Raw genomic sequence first — 22,395 nt, 5'->3', positions numbered from 1 at the left:
ACATTGGTGAGCCCCACTAGCTATAGTGGGTGCCCTGTTTCAGCTGCTGGGGCTCAGCAGCAAAGAGACCCAGGTTCCTAGCATCTCGGAGGGGACATCCTGGTAGAGGCCAGACAATAAAAAACCAACATACTATGTCCGGTGGCGAAAGACCCCCAGAGGACGAGTACCGCCGGCTGAGGGGCAGGAGAGGCAGGGCAGCCCTTCTGGAAGGGGCCAGGGAAGGCCTCTCCAGCACAGACCTGAGCACAGTGAGGGAGACCTGCCTGGGGACGTCTCTGGAAAGCGCATTCCAGGCAGAGGGAACAGCACAGGCACAGACCCCGAGGGGGGAACGTGCATGCCATGCGGGAAGGGGGAGGGGAGAGAGCGGAGACGAGCTGGGCAGAGAGGGGGCTGCGAGGAGGCCGTGGGGTCTGGGGGACCGGCAGAAGGATGGGGTTTTACTTCAAAGGCTGGGAGCCGCTGGACGGCTGCACGCACGCGTGAACGAGAGAGCACGCTGGTGGCACTGGCCTGTGTCTGGACTCCGGGGGCGGGAACAGGGGGCAGGGACAAGGGACAGATCTTTTATGCCCTGTCCTCCCGCAGAGCCTCCGCAGGTGGAGTTGCAAGCCCGGGAGGGGTCTGGGTGCCCGGGGTGGGCGCTAGCACTGCCCGGCCTGGGTGCAGCTGGGCCTGAGGCCACCTCTGCCTCCCTGCCCTTCCACTCCCCTTCTGTGGCTCCCACCTTCGGCTTCGGAAAACAAGGTACCTGTCCCCTGTCTTGCACCGGCGCTGGCCAGGCCTCGCTCAGAGCTTCAGCCGCTTTGCTGACTTGGTGGGTGGGAGGTTGGAGGGGTCAGAATGATTCTCGAACCTCGGCGTCAGAAAGCCAGCGAGACCACCTGCTCCCCTGCTCTTCAATCCCCTTTTCAGCATCTCTGCTTACACACCTGAAAGGACAGGGAGCTCACCACCTTACAGGGCAGTGTGTCACCTGGATGGCATTCTGTCTCTTAGAAAGTTTTCCACAGGGAATTAAATTTTGCCCCCCACTAGCTCACACAGAGCTGACCAAGCCTTCCAGAGCTCAGAGATGCAAAGTGCTCAGCCCTGGGCTCCTCTCATAAGAGGAGGGGTCCCCAGGGGGCGCCTGTCTTTCTATCGACTCGTGACTGATGCTCTCCCTTCCAAGGGCTCAGGGTGCCCAAGCCCCTCCATTCTGGGCCTCTCCCGAGCTCCTTGGAGGGGGCTGAGGACCATAGGACAGGGCCTGCAGACTTTGAACCCACTGCCTCTACCGCCGACCTGGGCAGTCCTTGGCCATTGTCCCCAGTCTTCTGCTTCCCTTCTGCATAGTTTTCTCCCAGAGACTCCCAGGGCAATGCTCTCTCAGGGAGCTCCAGAAGAGTGGGTGCTCCTGAGGAACCAGCCTCTGGGCTGCCCGGGGGGAAGAGAAAAGCCAGAGCATATTTTCCCTCACTCTCTTCTGCCCATGGAGAGCGGTTCCCAGGAACTGAGAGCCCCCTTGCCTTGAACAGTCTCTCTTTGTCAGGCACCGTGCTGAGCAGGGCTGTCGAGTGCAGCTGCGGAAGTTGTGTACTGCTCAGCTCCCTGGAGTTGTGCAGTGGCCAACTTGAACTCCCGTACGTGGTGGTCCTGTAAACACTTGGCCTGCTTCGTTTCATTTGTTCCCACAATAGCCCTATGAGAGCAGTGCTATTAGGATGCCTATTTTATAGATAAGGAAATGGAGGCGGCTCAGAGAGTGTAATGAGTTGATTGTCAAAACAGCGAGGTAGGGACCAAGTTGGGATTCAAGAGCCAAAGTCGTCACCGTTGTGCTCTCATGGCCAGGAGTCCCACATCAGAGGGTTTGAGGATACGGACTTTGGAATTGGCCTGGCCTCAGAGCCTGGCTTCATCGTTACCACCTGCTCTGTCTGACTCGGGGAGAGCCACTCTGAACTTCTGTCTCCTTTTCTGTAAAAGAGAAGTGAATTTACCTCACAGAGCCGCGGGCAAGGCTCAAAGAGACGGCACACATCGGCATAGCTGGCACGGCCCAGCGCCTCCTAAGAGGGAAATGAACGGTGGCTTTAAAAACCCATACTGTCCGGAGGTCCCAGGCAGGGCCGGGGGCCATGTCGGGGCAGCACTGGGCCCCGGTACCCACCAGCCTGGTAGATCAGCGCAGCGGGCGGCTCTGGGGCTCAGCTTGACTTCGCGGGTCCGCCCTGGCCGGGGCCGACAAGTTTATTCTGGAAATGGCCAGGTTCGGGCCAGCAGCGGGGCGCCGAGATCCACCGCCAGCAAATTGCCTGCCTCGCAGCGAGATCCAGCGTCTTGTGAGCAAAGATGCAGTCGTCTGGCGTTTATCATCCTGAGAAGGGACGAGCTCGTCCGGCTCCCTGGGGCGTGAGCTGAAGAAGCCGAGGACGCGGTAATGGGTAACACGCAGTGGATTGGGGTTTCCTGCGGCCTTGGAATTGCCGCTCGAGGGACACGGCTGAAAACATCGGGTGCTGAGTGCGCCCACATGCAGGAGGCAGGGCCGCGTGGACGCGCTGGGAGGGGGCTGACAGCCCCCAGCACCCCACACACATACACAGACGGCACCTAGCCTCTATAAACGGAGGCCTTGGGATTCGGGGGGGATTATTTTTTAATCCTCTTATTAATCCTTTTATTTTTATCTTTTTAAATTATTTTATCGAGGTCATAATGGCTTATAACACTGTGTAAATTTCAGGGGCACATTATTATTTATCAGTTTCTACATAGACTGCATGGTGCTCACCACCGATAGTCCAAAGCGTATCCATCACTGGACATATGTGCCCCTTCACCCCTTGTGCCCCCCCCAGCCCCCTTCCCCCTGGTAACCACTGATCTGTTCTCTTTGTCCGTGTGTTAGTTTATCTTCCACAAATGAGTGAAATCCTATGGTGTTTGTCTTTCTCTGTCTGGCTTATTTCGCTTAACATCATACCCTCCAGGTCGATCCATGTTGTTGCAAATGGGACGGTTTTGTCTTTTTATATGGCTGAGTAGTATTCCATTGTATATCTATACCACATCTTCTTTATCTAATTGTCAGTCGATGGGCACTTGGGTTGCTTCCCGTCTGGGCTATTGTGAATAGTGCTGCTGTGAACATACGGGTGCATAAGTCTCTTTGAATTGTTAAAATTTCAAGTTCTTTGGAGAAATATCCAGTAGTGGGATAGCTGGGTCATATGGTACTTCTATTTTTAATCTTTTGAGAGTTCTTCAGTTGGGAGGAATTCTGAAAAACAAGTCTCCAGCCCGGGATGAGGGGGTGGGAGGTGATGTGGCTGTTCCTGTCCCCTCCCCTGGGTGGTTCCAGCAAGTCCAGTGAGGTGGCTCCAAGAGGCCTTCGTAGAGGACAGGGGTGCCTGCCACAGGCCCTCGGCATCCTGGCCTCCCTGGGAGTCTGTGGTGCCTGTTCTGTTCCAGGCAGAGAGCTGGAGAGAAGGCAGAGGGAGAGGGGTCAGTGGGGAGAGGGTTCGTGTGCACCCACCGTTGGTGTGGCAAGGACGCAGGGGCTGGGCCCTCGGCCTGAGCCATCCTCATGAACTGTGTGTGAAAGGCTGGTCCCCGTCAGGGGGTCCCCACGGCAAGAGGTGAGGAGGCACCCCTGGGGGGGAGGTAAAGGAAGTGTCTGACTTTTCTGTCCCCTGCACACCTCGTCCTGGCCCTGGGCGAGCCCGAGCTGGGCTGTCCCTTCAGTCCACATCAGGGTCCTAACCGGCCTCGCTCTGGAATGGGCCTTCCGTCTTCACTGGGCGTCTGGACTCTGTTCAAGCATCAGATGCACAGTGGAGAGCCACTGCGGGGGTAGGGACGGGGGACATCAGATGTGCTCCTGATGGCATGGACTTAGTTCAGACCGTGCAATAGAGCAAACACTGTCGGACTCTTTTTTTGGTCTGTGTTCTTTAAAAGAGGCTGTATGCGAAATCATATGAGTGCGTGAGAGAGACAGAGACAGAGACAGAGAGACAGATAGAGAGAGAGAGAGACACGGAGAGACACAGAAACAGAGAGAGTCTGGGTCCTAATACCCTCCGAGGGAGGCGGTGGTTCTTGTCCCCTGGGTCGTGGAACAAGCCCGTGGAAGACGTTGCTGAGCAAACAGGACCCAGTGGGATGGGCTAGAGGCAAAATCGAAAAATCGTGGATGAAGAAAGGAAGAGCCAGGCGGGCGGGATGTTCCGCAGTGTGGACCAGGGTCACGCCCCGCCGCCTGCAGGCTGTGTGGCCTTGGCCAGTCACCTCACCTCCTGGGTCACCTGGAGGCCTCCTTTGCAAAATGTGGAAAATAAAACTTACTTTTCAGAAGAGTTGCTGTGAGGATTGAGTAAGATAATCTAGGAAAGTACTTCTCTCGGTGCCCCGACAAGAAAATAGAAAAGACACAAAAACAAAGGGTGATACTTTGCCTGGTGAAAATATTGAGACTGAAGAAAAGCCCCGTGCACGTTCACAGCCCTTTGGGGAACATCCGTCTTGTGCACCGCAAGTCAGGCGGCTCTAACTTTGGCTCCCAAGCTCCTTTTCAGGAACGACAGAAATAGCGAGGCTGGATTGAGCCCTTGCGGAGCGCCAAATGCTGTTCCAAGTGCTCCACTTGGACCAACGCCACGCCCATTGCTTGGTGTGAGGCCCACCTGGTGGGGGAGGTTCTCTCGTCAGCCTGGACCCCCCCACTACAGCCTCACCCGGACTCCTGATGGGCGACCCGGAGGCCGAGGGTCATGGGGAATGCTGGGGGGTGTGCTGTGTGCCGGCTGGCATGGGTGCGCGAGTAGAGACGAGTGTGCGCCTGCACGTGGGGGCTGACGCACAGGGCCGCCACTGTGAGAGATGAGCACAGATGCTGGACGTTCTGGGCTCTCTCACTGAATCACCGATTGCCGTGTGACATTGCATCCTCTGCTGACTGCGATGGACAGACACTAAGGCGACCCTCAGTGACATCCTGCCCCCGGTGTCCATGCTTTTGTGGAACTCCTTCCCTGTGAGTTTGGGCAGGACCTCTGACTTGCCCCTAACAACAGACTATGACAAAGCAGAGGGGATGTCCCTCCTATGATTATATTTTACCCTGTAAAGCTCTGTCCTAGTGGCCTGAGAGGAGAAAAGGAGACTCTTCGGCTTTGAAGAAGTAAGCTGCAGTGTTGTGAGGGGGCTTCTGGAAAGGGCCACAGGGCAGAGAACTGTGGGAGCCTCTGGGAGCTGAAGGTGGCCCCCAGCTGAACCAGCAGAGAAATGGCCGTCTCGGTCCTTGAGCTGCAGAGAGAGGCCAACAACCTGAATGAGCTGGAAGCTGACTTTCCCCAGGCGAGCCCCTGATGAGACCGCAGCCCTGGCCGGCACCTGGACTGCAGCCCGCGAGACCCCAAGGCAGAGAACCCAGCTCAGCCACATCCAGACTTCCGAGCTCGAGAGCCCGGGAGGGGCTCGCCATGCAGTGTTAGGTCTGTGTGTGGGTGGCGGTTTGTCAGGTAGCAATGGAAGACAGAACCGCTTTGTGGGAGGGTAGAAAACACGGCTTCTTTCTTTCTCCCGAGACTCCCACCCACGAGCCTCACAGGGCTGCACGAGGTGAACCAGAAAAATAGCTGTAAATTGTTCCAATATCCTGGAGAAAAGCGCTAATACAAACTATAGTGATTATGTCATCAAAGTGGCTTTTAAATTCATCCAAAAGGCAAATCTAATGAATCGGATGAATAGAGGTTTGGGGGAAGTTTGCAAATGTAAAGTGCTTGGAAAATGCTGGTAATTAGGAGCGCATCCCTTAAAGGTGCCCGGTTCCCCAGGATGGCTAATTATCGAGGCAGAACAGGGCCTGCAGAACGGCCCCTTTCTGAGCCCTAACAATAGACAGAGGCGGAGAAGGTTAATAATCCCTCAGGAGGAAGATGACTGACGCCATGTCTCAAAGAGTAATTGTCATCCCCAAGGACAGCAAAGCCTCCTTATTAACGTTTCATCTTAGGACCAAAAGTTCAGACAGCACGTCTTTTGAAGGTGACGCAGCAAGAGGCAGCCATCTCATTGCTTCCACGGGAGGTGAGGACCCCCACCTCCTTAGGCTGGGGTTTTTCCACTTCGCCTCAAAGCTTCGAGTGTCAGCCGCATTTGCATGCCGTTGGTAGAGTGTGGTGGTTAAGAGCTCCGTCTTTGGAATCAGGGCTGCCAGATTAGGGTTCAAATCTTGCCTGTGTGTGTCTCACTCTATCAGTTAGCTCCTGCTGTGTGACAAACAGCCCCAAATTTAACAACTTAAAGCAAAAAGCATTCGTTTGGCTCACAAGTCCACAGCCTGGCTGGGAAGTTCTCTTGCTCTGGACCCTACTTGGCTCATCTTTGCTGGGCTTGCTCGTGCACCTGCCGTCAGGGGTGCGGCTGGGGTATGGCTCCTCTCAGATGGCCTCAGAGAACCAAGCTGACTTGGCTCTGCCCCTCATGCTCACTCACCCTCCAGCCGACCAGCTTGGGCTTATTCCCCTGGCAGCTGGCAGAGCTCATGTGAAACAGCAGGAACTTGCAAAGCCTCTTGAGGACCAGGCGTAGAACAGACACAACCTCACTTCTACTGCGTTCCATTGGCAAAGCCAGTCATAAAGGCGGCCCAGATTCCACTGGGGAATTGACTCCGCCTCTTGATGGGAGGGGCCTTGAGACCACGCGCAAAGGGTGTGGATACGGGGAGGCTATTAACTGGGCCTCAATGCTTCTTCCTAAGGCAGATCCGTTCCAAGAGCAGCAAGAACGGGCAAGCTCTGACGCACAAGCACTTTTCAAGTCTCTGCTCGAGTCCCGTTGGCTAAAGTCCATGGCCAACCAGAGCAAGGTGTGAAGATAGACTCCAGCTCTCCACGGGAGGGAAAGAATTTGTGGCCATTTTTGCCCTTCTAAGGGTTACCTGGCAAAATCTTAACCATCACTAAATAAATGAATCCCAGATGAGGCAAATGTGGAAAATCTTTTTTTATTTTCTTTTTTTGGTGAGGAAGATTGGCCCTGAGCTAACATCCATTGCCAGTCTTCCTTGTTTTGCTTGAGGAAGACTGTCACTGAGCTAACATCTGTGCCCATGTTCCTCTCTTCCTTATATGAGATGCTGCCACAGCGTGGCTTGATGAGCAGTGTGTAGGTCTGCACCCAGGATCCAAACCAGCAAACTCTGGGTCACGGAAGGGGAGCGTGTGAACCCAACCACTATGCCACTGGGCCAGCCCCAGAAAATCTTAACAGTCGAACCTGGGAGGATAGCGGTTGGCAGGTTGGTGAACACAGAGTCCAGCATCACTGCAAGAGTCTCGACACCCCATGTCTTAACCCCAACACCCTAGTCTTCTCCTCCCCTGCACACCCAAGGCCCCTGCCCCAGGCCTCACACTTTAGAGCAGCACCATGGGATAGAAATCGAGTGCAAGCCACATGTGTAGTTTTAAATTTTCTAATGGCCACGTTTTAAAAAAGGTAAAAAGAGACTGGTGAAATTAATTTTAACAATATATTTTATTTAACTTTATATATCTAAAATATTACTGTTTCAACAAGTAATCAGTATACAAATTATTGCTGAGGTGTGCTTTTTACATGTTAAGGCTTCAAAATCCAGCATGTTTCTTACTCTTACAGCCCATCTCAATGTGGACCAGCCACGTCGGAAGAGCTCAGTGGCCACATGTCTACTGAATTGGACAGTGCAGCGTTAGGGGGTCCTTCTCCAGCTCTCCTCCAGCTGCACCCCTCTCATGGGGTGAGGAGGTCGTGGATCCAAAAGGACATGCCCACTTGCAACTCACAACCCTATTTCTAGACCAGACTCTAGGTACCTAGGACCCCAGAATACCCTGAAGATCGGCCCCAAGCTGCCTTCCAGATCTGCTTCCCCAACCCCCCCCCCCCCAGACATCTGTCCTGTGCTGACCCCTAGGCCCAGGGTGGCCAAGGGATGGGTGTCTGCTGGTGAGATGTGTGGACATTGCTTGGATGTGCGTGTGTGTGAGCTCCTGGCAGTGAGGGACGGAGCCGGAGGTGGGAAGACAAAGGAGGGGGACCCTTGATCCAGGAGGTCCTTTGGTCTTCTTGCCTGAGGCCCCCAAATGTTGGTGGGCCCCCCCACGGCCTGGAGGCAGGGCAGGAGAGCGATTCCTCCCCTCCCTCCACTCTCATTCCATGGGCAAGTCCCATCGATTCTGCCTCCAAATACAGTCAATTCTCAATATTTGCAGTAGCCATGTTCTATAAAGTTGTGCAAACACCGAATTAGTGAATACTGCGCCATTGCTCCTAGGAGAAACACAGGGTTAGTGTCTGTGGGCCTCTGGGCACAACATTTTCGTGTACTCATCTATACACAAACTTGTTTTATGTGTGTTTCTCTTTAAAGACATCTCATTGACTATATATGGATTCCTTAACATTGAACCCGCGGCCGACAGCACCACGCCTGGGCCAAGCTCATCTAACGGGACCTCACAGCCTTCCTTTGCTTGGGACACTAGGCAGCACTTCAGCACGACAGCTGGGGACGATCTTAAAGAGCAAAATCACCAGCAAAAAGCACCAACATGCAAAGTGTGGTACTAAATAGACTCCAAAATGGACACTTGCTTACAATACGAGCTGAAACGAGAAGGCTGAGCGTCGCCCTGTTGGACCTCAGCTGGCAACATGCGAGTGGGCAGAGCCACGTTTTGCTGCTCTGCACGTGTCCACAAATGACCACAAAAGCACACGAGCATTGGTTTGGGGGTTACAAATACATTTTAGCGAGTAGGTGAATTCGCAGATACGGAACCCAGGACTAATGAGGATTGGCTGTGTGTCGTCTCTCGTCTCGTTCCCCAGGCCACTGCATCTCCAGCCTGGAGGAAGGTGGGGCCTCCCCCTGACTCGTCTCCCTGTTTCCAGGACTGACCCCCTCCTCCATCACAGGTTTTCCACTTTGCAGCCAGAGTCGTCTTTCCAAAAGACTAAATCTTCCAGTCTCCTTCTGTTCACTCCGGTCTAAGTCCAAACTCCCCCCCTCGGCCTTCCTCCGTGGACATCTCAGGCAGAAACCCTGGCCCCTTTGCCTCACTCGCCTCTCCCCAGCCACTCCCACCTCAGGGCGTTGTACCTGCATCTCTTCCCTCGAGTCTGAGTCTGAAAACTGGCCTTCTCAGAGAGGCCACCCTGGCCACCCCCCGAAGTGAGGCCCCCAGCCCCTCAATCGTTTCCCCAGCAGGCCGCCCTGGGAGTTGCCTGCCCCGTTCTCACGGTTCGCAGTGTAGCGATCCTTGGCTGTGTTACTTGGCAGGCACGGCTGTTGGCCTGCGGCCTTTGAGGGCGTGTCAGTGTTGGCTGCGCCCACGCCGGCCTCCATGTTAGGGACAGCGACACACAGCACAAGCTTGTCGAATAAGCGTGTGAGCGACCCACGGCCCAGTGGCCCGCTGGACTCAACTCCTCCACCCCCTTGGACACAGGAGACCGTGCGAACGTTCCAGGTCAAGGGCCAGAGTTCCTCCTGCTCATGTGGCTGCCTGTGTGTCCTGCAGACCCTGCTCCCACTGAGCGTGTCCCCTCCGAGCGGTCTTTGCACTGTCCCTGGTGTGGCAGACACCTCGTGCCTTCTCCAGGCCCCGGGGAGCCTTGTTTCTGATCAGAAATGCTGGACACGCCAGGACTTGGCAGCTTCAGGGTCTCGAGGTCTTGCCCAAGAAGCTGGCCTCTCCCTGTGGGAAAACACATTCCTAAATTTAGAAACCACAGGATTTTGGGATCTCAAATAGCACATCCCTATCATTTTGAAATCTCAGCATCTCCGGAGCTCCACCCAGGGAACTGAGGACCCCCTGATCTTGCCAAACCCTCTTTTAGGCAAGCCCCAGATTTTTATGATTATAAAGCTGCAGGATCTCGTGGTCCACCCATGGGTCGGACCACCCTTCTAAGACCCGCTTTTCCATAAACAACACATCCTTGTGTTAATGAGGCCAAAGACCCGCAAGGACCCCACCCATGGAGACGAGGCCCTTATTTTCCTGAGCCGCACTCCAGTCCTGGACTCGTGGGGTCCGTGGAGCAACATAAAGAGATGTTTTTGGCTTTATAAGCAATTTGAAATTAAAGCGCCAAAGAAAACAGCATATCCTTTGGCGTGCCCCCTGCGCCTGTAATTATAGGAAGACGGCCTGCACCCGGCCAAGTATGCAGAAATAAAAACAGGTCCAGGGGCCAGGATGGGGGACGTTTCATTCTCTACTTCCTAAACTTTCTGTAAGATCGCTGCCTTGATGATAAAAAGCCGTGACCAAAAAAAACCCCCTCTTTGTTCTAACCCTGCGCCACGGAGTGAGAAGGATGATTTACCAGAATTTAACAGCCGAGTTACCTCTCTGCCCCAAGCCTGCTGACCTTCTGGAAAATTACCGAGATTCATCATCGTTACCAAAATTGATGCCCCGGGTCCCTCCGTGGCGCGCGTTTGTTCTGCATGGTAATGGATGGGGGGGGGGGGAGCCTGGTGAGGACGGCGCGTCTATCTCATTAGGACTCCACAACTGGGCAATTATGGTGCATTTCCTAGTGGGGCCCGGCTCGGCCTGGACGATGATGGCAGTCCAGGGTGAGCGCTCCCGCTTGCTCCCTGGGGAGACCTCAGCGCCCCAGCAGCCACCAGAAGTGGGGAGGATGCTGATCCCGGGTTAGGGACCTAGGGGTCCTGCGCCTGGTGGGCCCAGGGAGGGAACGGAGGTTCTTAACTGGGGTGAGTTTGCCCCCCCGCCCTGGGACATTTGGTGATGTCTGGAGACATTTTTGGTTGTCACAGCTGGGGAAGGGGTGCTCCTGGCGGCTGGTGGGCAGAGGTCAGAGATGCTGGGAAACACCCTACAGTGCAGAGGACAGACAGCCCTCCACAGCAAACAAGTGTCCTCCCCCGGGGTCAGCAATGCCGGGCTGAGAAACCTGCCTAGAGCAACGGAGGGTTCGTCTCAGCGGGTCAGGACCCCGGGCGGCAGGCAAGGCCCTGATAAGGAAGTGGCCTGGCACTGACAGGTGCGGCAGTGACAGCTGACACTGAGCAGGGAGGGTGCTGCAGGGGCCTCTCCTAAGCTCGTTCTATTTAAGGCTTCGGGGGTCAGGGCCTGTTAGGGCCTCCTAGTTTCAAATGACTCCCTCACCCACCCTCATCCCACCTACCACACCAGAAAGACCACGTCCCATCCTCCAAGTATGCCCTCCACTCTGTCCTCTGTGCCTTTTCCATGCTGTTCCTTCTGCCTTTCCCTTTCCTGAATGTTACCTGATTTAATCAGACCCATCCTTCAAGGCTTTAGTACCACGTCCTCCATAAAGCCTGCCTTGATTTCATCTGCCTGTATCAACATCCCTAACTCGCTTTCCTTCACTGGGCTGAGGGAGGGACTGTCCCCAGATTGGAGGGGGGTGCAGTCAGGTGCTGGGGTTAAAGGCACAGACAGACATTGGCTTCCGGTGCAACCAGGCTGACATTCTGGGTTTGCTGCGCGTTGACTCAGTTGGTGGCAGTGTTATTGCAGCCGTGGTTTCAAGTGTCTGCCACGGGGCTCAACCGAGCGTCGCTGGAAGATCGGATGCATTAAAACGCGTGTGCAAAGCTTCGCCCACAGCAGGATGGATAAACCAGCAGGATAAACCCTCTACCATTGGAGCTGTCTTTTCTTTGCATGCCTGCATTGTCCCCACTTTCCAGGTGAGGAACGGAGGCCCAGAGAGGGAGAGCGGCTGGCCAAGGTCACCCCCCAGGGAGTGGCGCTGCCCGCTGTCTGCATTGAATCAGAGTGAGTGCTCCCTCTGCCCATGCTGCCCTGGCTGGCGGCTGCACAGGCTCCTGGCCCATCCACCCTGCCCTTTCCGGGAGCCTGCGCACCCCCGGCCATCTCTGGGGTAGACTGTTTTACTCCGTTCTCCCAGCAGGCCATTGAGGTCGGCACCACCATCATGGCCATTTTACAGATGAGTTACTGAGGCTCCCGGAGGCCACATGACACGCCCAAGGTCACACAGCGCCTAAGAGGCGGGCCAGGTTCAAGCCAGGTCTGCTTACTCCCAGACGAACTATACTATGTTTTCATGAGAATGACCTAGTAACCATCACAAATGGGTAAAAATAGCTCACTTGAGCATGTACTGTGTTCAGGGTACTGTGCTAAGTACCCCACAGGGAAAACTTAACAGGTTCCATTGTTGTCACCAGTGTACAGGTCAAGACACCAAGACTTCCAGGGACAGTGACTTCCCCAGGGTTTCCAGCTGCTCCAACTCTCACACCCCATGGCCTGCCTCCCCGCAAGCACTCTGCACCTTGTCCAGCGCTCCTGCCCACAGCCGGGCCCCGCCCCAGAAGTCCTTAGAGAATTTCTCTGGCCACAGCGGGGACCCCCTGGCAGGCTGGTCCTGCCCTTGGGGGCTGAGCCCAGCTGGGCTCTAATGAGCATCCCTGGGGACAAAAGCAGCTGGAGCTCCTTGTCCAGGGCCCTGTTGTGGGGACAAAGGCACGAATCAATGCATTCTCGGTTCTTTTGTCCTAAATAATTGGCTTCCATTAAGTGGGCTGGACGAGTGAGGCACTCACAGGAACAGGAGCCTGGAACTTATGAAAATGGATCTGAGGGAGGAGCCAGGAGGAGCAGCTCTGAGGGGCCCCCAGGGGTCCACCCTCCCACCGCCACCTTGGGAAGGGGTCTCGACCTCTCTGGGCTTAGTTTCCGCCTCTGCAGACAGAGTGGGGGCGAGGGGACTGCTGGCTGGGGGTTTTCAAATTGCACTTGGCAAAGCCCTGGGGGTCCACGGGTCTGGTGCGGAGCAGGACTCCGGACAGACCCTCCAGAACTCAGCTGGAGCAGCCCCTTCTCTCTACCTGTTTCACGTATTGGGCTGTTTCTTTCCATTTTAATTTGAGCAAAAGACACCCAGCCAAAAAAAAAAAAAAAGCATTTGAAACCACTAGACAGGGGATAGTTAGGGTCCATCCCAGCTCTAGAACTTTCCAGATCCCACCTTGAGGTTTGGGGGTCTTAGAACAGAGGAGTGGCCCGTCTGTCATTGAGGGAGGCTTGGTCCAGGTGGCCTGACCTACTGTGGCCACGCTCTGTGACCTTGAGCCAGCCTTGCCTCTGAGCCGCACTCCCTGCATCGGAGAAAAGAGGAAGTGACGAGGCGGGTGGTGACCGCAGTGACAACCATAATTGCCGACCTTTCCAGGTGCACCCCACGTGCCCCGGGTGGAGTGGCCACCCGCGCTCTCTCCTTGAACCCAACCCCAGCGAGACTCGTTCACTCGCTGGCTCATTAACAGGTACCTACAACCACACTCCAGTTGCCGCGAAGAAACACACCTGTCCTTGCTCTCATGGAACTTACAGTCTGCTTGGAAACAAAGAATGAAAGTCGTAAATCAGTAAAACAGGAAGATCAAGCTGGGAAGGGGACTGGTGAGCAGTGGGGCTCGGGTCGCGTCTGCCATTCAAAATGAGGTGGTCAGGAAAAGCCGCAGGAGAAGGTGCCACTGAGCACAGACCTGAAGGAGCCGTGTGCAGACACAGGAACAGCCACTGCAAAGGCTCTGAGTCAGGGTGTTTGAGGAGCAGCGGGGGCCCAGTGTGACCACAGGCCAGTGGGCGAGGGCAAGGGTGACAGGAGATGAGCCTTCAAATGGCACTTGGCAGAGCCCGGGGGCTGCGGAGGTCTGGGACCCGCACGTGTGGGGCCCTGTGTCCACGGTGGGGACCTGGGCTTCACCCTGAGTGAGACGGAGTGTGAGGGAGGGCTGTATTTGGGGCAGAGGAGCCACATGCAGGGGTCACTCTCGAAGGAGGAGGGGAGGAAGCGAGCAGTGGTCAGGTTAGGGTGCATCCTGAAAGTGGAATGGACAGGAAGTGCTGCAGGGTTGGAGGGGATGTCAGAGGAAGACGGGGTCAAGGGTCACACCAGGTGTTGGGAGGAGCGACTGGCGGGGGAGTTTCCACTGACTGAGATGGGGAACCACAAAGATGCCGGCTGTGGAAGCGTCAGATGCCTGAAGCCTCTCGGCCGTGGGGCGGAGATGACCAGGAGGCAGTGGGTGCGACTCTGGGGTCAGAGCACAGTCTGGGCTGGCGTGGGCCACTGTGCACACGGTGTTTGTATCTCCGATCCCCGAGGAAGTGGGTGTAGACAGAAGCCCTGGGCCCCCGGAGGGAGAGGCTGGCAGGTGAGGAGGACCCCGCTGAGGACCAGGAGAGCAGACAGCCAAGGGGCGGGAGGAGAAGCAGCGATGGAGGCCCCCAGAGAGGCAGGGATGACTTGTGACAAAAGGCCAGTAAGAGGAACCCCGAAAAGTGACACAGATTTAGCCACATAGAGGCCGTCGGTGACCCTGACCAGAGTGGCTCTGGCGGAATAGTGGGGACAAAAACCCGACTGAAGTGGAGAGACGAGGAGCGGAGGCAGCCCGCTCTTGCCGATGAGGCCTGGACTCTTTCAACGACTCGTGCCCTAAAGCACGACAGAGAGCCTGGCTGTGCAGGCCGACGGGATGTGGACAGGGTTTTCTTTCGTTGTTTGCTTGAAGGTGGGAGAAGTTTGAGCATATTTTTAGGCTGTTGAGAATGATCCTGGAAAGGGGATAAAATTACTGATGCCGGAGAGAGAAGACCTGCTGGTGCGAAGTGTTTGTGTGGGTGAAAGGGGCCGGCATCGAAGCTCAGATGGACACGGCTTAAATAGGCTACAAAGAAAGAAACTGAGGCCCAGAGAGGTGAAGTGACCTCCCCTGGGACCCACAGGTGAGCAGGGGCGGGGTGAGAATTGAACCCAAGCAGTCTGATACTAGAGCCCCCGTCTGTCACCACCGGATCCTACAGCCTCGCCTCCCCGGGTCAGGGCTGGACACTGAGGCTAAGTTGGGATTTGAGTGCAGGCCGCGGGGCTCCCATGCCCAGGACGGGTGTGGCTCAGAGGCAGGGCCGCGACGGCTGAGGCAGCCGGGCCTCCTACATCGTCCTCTGTTAAGCAGGCTCCCTCGGCCGGCTCCCCGCCTGCTGACACGGGCATGGCTAAGAGAATCCCGGAGCTCCGGGGCCGACGGGGCCCCCAGGGTCCACAGGCTCCAGCGGGAAAATGCCCAACAGGCTACTGGATCATGTCCATCCAACAAACTCCAACTGGGCTTCTGGGTCGGCGTGCGAGGCCCTGGGCGGTCACGTTGGACACAGGGGTGAGGACATGCTGCCCCTAATTTTCCCCCAGGCTCCTGCTTGAAGAAACAGGGCGGTGGCCCCCAGTGTTGGCTTGGGAGTGAGGTCCTGTGAGGCTGCAGACACAATTCAGTGACGCATGCACTGGACTCCTGGCTCCGAGACCCCCAGTGGATGCCTGAAACCGTGGGCAGTACTCACCCAATATTGACTACGTTTTTCCTACACATACAGACCTAGGATCAAGCTTAATTTATAAATGAGGCACAATAAAAAAGAGATTAACGACAATGGCTAGTAATAAAATAGAAAGATTATAACAATATCCTGTAATAAAAGTGACCTTCGATCTTAGCAACCTCAGCATACGATTCTTTTTCTTTCCTTATTGAGAACTGTCACCTTTTCACCTAAAGGAAGCACTTGATGGCTTCTCTTTGGCGTGTCAGAATGGCCAGCATCACTGCCCTGGCTCTTTGGGGCTGTTATTAAGGAAGATAAGGGTTCCTTGAACACCTTCCTTGAACACCTGCGATGATAACTGAGATGATAACTAAGGGACTAAAGGGCGGGTGGTGTACACAGTGTGGATCCGCGGGACAAAGGGACGACTCAGGACCCAGGCAGGACGGAGTGAGAAGGAGAGATTTCATCATGCTATTCAGACGACATGCAATTTAAAACTTTGACTTGTTTATTTCTAGAATTTTCCATGTAATGTTTTTGGACCATGGTTGACCACAGGTAACTGAAACCATGGAAAGCGAAACCGCAGAAAGTGGGGGCGGCTGTGTCTGTGACCTGTGCACACACACATGGGTGTACGTGGATGAGCCTGCGTGTGCGCTGTTTGGGTACGTCTATGCGCGTGTGGGGTGGCAGTCAGCGACGCTGCCAAAACGCCAAGGACCAGGCAGCAGCAGTCAGTGGGCTGCAGGAATTCATGTGTATCTTTCTCACTTCTGCGTCTACTGGGTTGGATCAGCCGTGGCCCCGGGCTGGGGGTTGGGTTCGGGTGGGATCCAAGGGCTTCCTCCCTCTCCTTGGACTGGTAGCTGCTTGGGGCGGGTCTCCTCATGGCTGATGGCAGAAGCGCAGGGGACTAAGCCGGATGACGCAAGCACATTTAAAACCTCGCGTCACGTCACTCACATCCTGCTGCCCCAAGAGAGTCGCAGGCCAGGCCCAAGCTGGGTGGGGCAGGGTACGGCCCAGTCACACGGCCGGGGTGCGGAGGTAGAATTCCAGGACCTGGAGGGAGCGAGAGCTGGGACAATAGTCCCATCTTCCAGGGCAGTAGGTGACGTGTTCCTTTACGTGGGGGCCATTTTGACAGGAGCTCCCCAGCCCCATCATTGTCCTCGTTTAAGCAGCACTGGGACGTCCTCTCACCCCGATAGCTCCCCGAATCTGCCGGTCCCTCACCGGCCCCACCTCCTAACTGGGTTTGGGCAGCAATCACTTAGATTCTAATCTCAGAAGTTTTGAAGGAGGAAAAGAATGTTCTGGAAGGTCCTCGGGCTGCAGAATCTCATGGGAATCCAGCGTGCAGCACCTGGTAAACCCAAGCACAGCCAACAGGCTCAGGGTGGTGTGTAGGGTACCTCCCTCTCTCTTCTCCTTCCTCACCCCTCCAGGGTGCCCAGCCCTGGGCCTGGCTCAGCCCACACAGCTGCCCAGGGGGGTTCAGAACCCAGAGGGGCAGCGCCGTCCAGAAGCAGCGCTCTGTGACGCCGTGCTGGGGCCCGAAGCACCGTTGGCGGCGTTCCCTCCTCCTGGGGTTTCACGGCAGCTCCCCTGAACGGGCACCGAGCATTTCATTTCCCTTCTCCACAGCGCTGACACCTCGCGGATCCCTGGAGCGAGTTGCAGCATCCCCTTTTCCCTGGGGGCTCAGCCAAGGGCTTTCAGGTTGGCACTTTTCTCTCCCGCTCGCCTGCTCTGCCATCCCACTGATTGGCACTCGCTTGGCAGCTGGGATGAGAGCTGGCGAGCGGGGGTGATGGCTCGCAGCACAGCTCCTGGCTCAGAGTGGGTGCTCCCCAGACAGGAGAGAGCTGGAGTCGAGAAGGCTCTCTCACTGCAGGGCCCCCCATCTCTCACGGCGGGCGGAGAATTTGGGGACACATTGCCAACGCTTCCCTCTCTTTTTCTCCCAGGTGGGCAATCACTCGAGAGGGCAGAGGGTGGAGACGGCGAGCTTCAGCATGGACCTGCATGGTCAGCAGAGGGTGCCCGCCTCCTCGTCCCTGCCCACCCCACTACAGAGGCCCGGGGCTGGCCGTGAGGCCTGTACCAACGGCTGATACCTACTGTGGAGGTAGATTCTCGCCTCGGTTGAAAGATGAGGTAGGGTACAGACCGTGGAATATTATTCAGCCTGGAAAAGGAAGGACATTCTGACACCTGCCACAACATGCATGAACTCTGAGGACCCCATATGCAGTGAAATAAGCCAGTCACAAAAGGACGAACTTTGCACGATGCCACTCACATGAAGCCTCTCGAGGAGTTAAACTCACGGAGACAGAGAGTGGAACGGTGGTGGCCGGGGGCTGGGGGAGGAGGCGGTGGGGGTCTTGTTTAAAGGGGACTGAGTGTAAACTTTGTAAGAGGAAAGCGTTCTGAGGAAGGATGGTATGACCACCGCACGACATTGTCAGTGTACTTAGTGCCGCTGAACTGGACACTTACAAATGGTCAAGATGGTGCATTTCGTGAGAGGGGTGTTTTACCACAATAATACAAAAACAGACAGGTGGACCCCAGAGGAGTTCTTGCCTGAGGTCACACAGCTGCTGGGGAGTGCAGCCGGAATCTGAACCCAGGCAGAGTGACCCTGGAGCTTTCATCCTGTACCCCAACATCGTCCCCACTGGCCCCCACAGTAAGAGGGGGACAAAGACCCCCATAGGTGAACAAGTCAGGGGCCAGCACAGCACAGCGGGCCAGGGCTGGTGCTCTGGGGCCTGGCCACCCCCCCTCGGACCTGGAGCCCGGCTCTCAGCCTCTCTGAGTCAAGGCTGCCCTGTGGCATGGAGACAACAAAGATACCACCTCCAGGGGAAATGAGACCCTGCTCCCAGCACGGTGCTGGGCTCAGCCCAGAGGGTCAAATGCACACAAAAAGGGTGCAGACCCAGCACCACCACCTGGGCCCATAAGCAAAGTCGGCTCAGTCTGTGTGGGAGTGACGAGGAAGTGAGGTGACTGTCACATGAGGATGCTCCTTGAAGTAGATGTCATTTGAATAGAGGGTAGAGAAGGGTTTCAACAGGAGGCGTGAGGTGGGGATGGCATTCCTGGCAGAGGTTACGGCTTGAGGAACAATCTGGAAGTGGGGGCTGTCTGATCTGTTCTGAGAACTTGCAACCAGGCTGGTGGGGCTGGAGTGTAGGACTGAAGATAATTATTCAGTTCTTTGGGTGGCAGATTACAGAAACAGCTCAAAGGGATTTTTTTTTGCTTATGTTATCAGAAGAGTGCAGGAGATGAGCTTCAGGTGCAGCTGGATCCAGGGTTCAGTCTTTCCTGTTCCATTTCCTAGTTCTGCTCTCCTCACACTGGCTTCGTTCTGAGAGAACTGAATGCCTCAGGGCTTCCCTCCCTGCTGTTTCAACCCTAATTAGGAAAGAACAGATTGTTCTTAGTGATTCCTACCAAAGTCCCCGAGCTGACCCTGACTGACCCAGCTTCCATGTCAAGCCACCTTGAACCATGCCATGCTCAGGGCTATTGTCTGAGCTGGGGCCGGGGCTCACCCCTGGATCTCAAGGGTCAGGAGGTGACAGCCCTGCCTGGATGACATGGGCTGAGAGTGGAGGCTGGGCAATTCCTCAAAGGAAAACCAGGGTGATGTTTCCAGAAGGAGGGAAATGAATGTTAAGCAGGCGGAAACACCAGATGTCCTCTCCAGGCAGCAAGAGCCAAGGCTGCAGAGAGAAGCCCCCTCTAGTTCACACTGCCGGCCCCCTCCCCAGCTTTCTCCGCAGCCCACCCTTCCCTCCCCCTCCGATAAGACGCACTCCCTCGCACCTCCTTGGTTCCTCTCAGGCACGTTTCCCAATCTCCCTGGATGCTGGGTGTAATCTGGTCCCCATCGGAGGTGCCAGCAACACCTTCTGGCGGCACAGCATCTGCCAGTTGCCACCCCCCACCCCAGCCGTGGCTGCGTTATCTGGGTTGACATGAACTGGGGGCCAGGAGTGCAAGCATCTCAGGCTGACCCTCCCTCGGCCTCTGCCTCCCACCTGGGAGACCCTTGGCCGTCTTGGGAGTATGTGACATTCTGGCCCAACGACCTTCATCAGGTTTTTGAGCACAATCCAGAAGGCTCTCGCAGCTCTGCTGATAAGCTAGTGCCAAATATAGAACAGACACAGCCACCCCCGCCCCTTAATTCTGTAATTTGCTCGAAATCAGACGATAATGCCAGCCCAGGGAGATGTAATTTGTGATAACGCGGCCCCCCGGGCTTGGTCCAGGATGACATCGACAGAGAGAAGCGAGCCTGTGGCCTCAGCCCCCTGCTCAGCCTCATCTTCCCTTCCCCATCCTGGTCCCCCTAGCCATCTGCGCCTCTCCCCTCCCCCCGAGTCCCTGAGAAACCCACGGTGTGCAGGGGAACAGCAGTCACTCATTCATTCACCCCGCAGACAGTGATGGAGCTCGTACGATGTGTGCAGCACTGCAAGGTACTGGGGACGGAGACGGGACGACACCGACAGGCCCTGGCCGCCCACGGCTGCCCTGACCACCGCCTGGCAGGGGAGGGGGCCGATGTCCCTTTCGGGAGGATCTGGGGACTTTAGTGACGAGCCTCACAGTGAAGCGCAGCTGGGGCGGGGGGGATGAGCAGCATCATTTAGGGGGACGACAGGGCCTCAGAGAGGGTAGAGGGTCACCCCAAGGGACCAGCTGGGTGTGCAGAGCAGAGCCAGGATTCCAGCTCTCGGCTGCTGTCCAGCGCTCCGGCCCCTTGACCGTGGCCTTGGGCTCCTGTTCTGTCCGGGCGCAAAAGCCCAGGTCTGGAAATGGTCTCTTCTCTCGGGGGAGATGTGAGCACCTGGGCGTGTCAGACTCCCCTTATCTGCCTACCCCTGCTGGCTGGAAGAGTTCCCATTCGTTCAGACGATGAAACGGCCGCAGCAGCTGCCCACCAGGCCGGGGCCGGACGCGGGGGTCCACGGCGGGCCACAGCCCACGTGCGGACGGAAAGGAAAGTTCCACGAGGAACGTCGAAGCATTGTTGCCTGTAATAAAGAGAAGGTTCAGGGCTGTGAGAAATGGTCACAGAGCAAACGAGCTCCTGCGGGAGGCGAAGATGGAGCGAGCCCTGGTGGGGGAGGTCCAGCCAAGTAGGAGGATGAGGAGGAGCAGTGAGAGGACCAGGCCTGACCCCGAGGGCAGGGTCTGGAGGCTGCAACGCGGGGGCTGAGGCATGAGGCGGCACGATTCCAGGTGAAGCTGGGAGCTGGATGGGTCAGGGAGCCACGAGGCCGCTTGGAGGAGCCCTGGTTGGTCTCCAGCCTGTGGGTCCCCCGGGGCGTCCCCATCCGAGGCTGCACCGTCAGCCTGGCCCAGGCCTGCGCGCACAACATCCCGTTCCTGTGCGTTTCAGATAAACAAGGAATCTTTTGCTAGTGTAAGAATGTCCTGGCTTCTTTGTACTTAACGCTAAGAAATTGTTTGCCGTTTATCTGAAATTTCAATTTAACTGGATATCCGGTTTTATTTTTTGTTTCTTTGCTAAATCTAGCAGCCCTGGGCGGGGAGATGGCAAGCTCTCCCCTCCTCCTTGGGGCTGCCATTGTCACCGCTCAGGCTGCTTAACTAGGTGACAGCCTGCCTGCTCCCGTCCTTCCCCGTTGCCCTGACTTTCCCTCCCTTTCCCCCTTCATCCTGCTCTGGGGGATTCTCACTGGAGCCCTGGGGAGGACGAGGCAAGACAGATGGACACGAGCCCCCGAGGTCACAGCAGGAGTGGAGAGAATTGGGACCTGCCAGTCGTGTGGCCCAAACAGGTCCGCTCAGTCCCAGCTCTGAGCTTTTGCGCAGGCTGTTGCCTCTGCCTGCCACCCCCTTCTCTCCCCACCTCCTGGTCAAAGGCCCGGTTTGTCACCAGCTCAGAAAAGCCTTTTCCAGCCTCTGCCTCCGGCCCAGCACTGGGAGAATTTACAACGAGAATGACATCCGTGACCATTTGCTAAGCACAGATGATGCCAGACGCCTCCCCTGTGGGGAGCTCCTTTCTCCTCCTCATCCAGGTGAGAAAACTGGGGCTCAGAGAGGCTGGATAAGGAGAATGCAGATTCAGGCTGTGAGGCCTCGGCCCACGTGCGCCCCTCGCTCCCGGGGGCAGGGCGATGCTGCGCTCAACAGCGGGACCGGTCGTGCGACAGCATTTTCAGGCCACAGAGACACGCGGTCCCCTCCCGCCTCTCTCTTTCCCATGATAAACCCCCTTCCTGTTCAAACGGGCAGGAAGCAAGCTTTCCTGTTTCCTGTTAAAATTCCCAACCAGGTTTTTCTTTGGCCCCCGATTCCTGAGGCTGGTCTAGCAGACATCCATCAAGAATTCTTGGTTTTGGGGGCTGGCCCCATGGCCAAGTAGTTAAGTTTGCACGCTCCGCGCTCCGCTGCAGGCGGCCCAGTGTTTCGTTGGTTCAAATCCTGGGCGCGGACATGGCACTGCTCATCAAACCACGCTGAGGCAGCGTCCCACATGCCACAACTAGAAGGACCCACAACGAAGAATATACAACTGTGTACCAGGGGGCTTTGGGGAGAAAAAGGAAAAACATAAAAAAAAAAAGAATTCTTGGTTTAAAGAAATAGTAGGTCGGCCACCTCCCGGGCGTTCTTCTTTCTTTCGTCTGTTGTCATCGTGAGCCGTTCAAGCCATTTCATGCGGCTCAGCCTGTGACTCACACACCCGTGGATCCTGGCCCCCTGTCCAGCCTGTGGCAGCAGTGTGGGCCTGGCCCTGCCCTCAGGCGGTCTCCGCCTGTGCCCACGGTCGCTGGGGTTCCACATGCCGAGCTCTCCCGGGTTAATCAGGCTGATTGGTTTTACTCAATTCCCCGCTGCCCACAAGCCGCCAGGGAGCAGAGCGGGGACGGGCGGGGGAGCGGATCTGATTGGTTGGGCAGGGCCTTGAGGGGTG

The 22,395-nt window shown here is 56.3% G+C and overlaps 1 long non-coding RNA gene across 1 annotated transcript in view; it reads right to left on the bottom strand.

The window, feature by feature from the left end:
- Positions 1–15,901: 15,901 nt before the first annotated feature.
- LOC138916574 (uncharacterized) overlaps positions 15,902–22,395 on the bottom strand; it is a 30,300-nt gene continuing 23,806 nt past the window's right edge. Inside the window, exons 2-3 of the long non-coding RNA XR_011423853.1 lie at positions 20,328–20,482; positions 15,902–18,851 (exon numbers count right to left, since the gene is read on the bottom strand). This is a non-coding gene — a long non-coding RNA (uncharacterized lncRNA). The remainder of the gene's footprint in view (positions 18,852–20,327; positions 20,483–22,395) is intronic.

Source organism: Equus caballus, chromosome 12 (genome assembly GCF_041296265.1).
Source record: "Equus caballus isolate H_3958 breed thoroughbred chromosome 12, TB-T2T, whole genome shotgun sequence".
Classification (NCBI taxonomy): domain Eukaryota; kingdom Metazoa; phylum Chordata; class Mammalia; order Perissodactyla; family Equidae; genus Equus; species Equus caballus.
The sequence above is the reverse complement of the archived record's forward strand: the minus strand, read 5'-3'. Positions and strand labels throughout refer to the sequence as shown.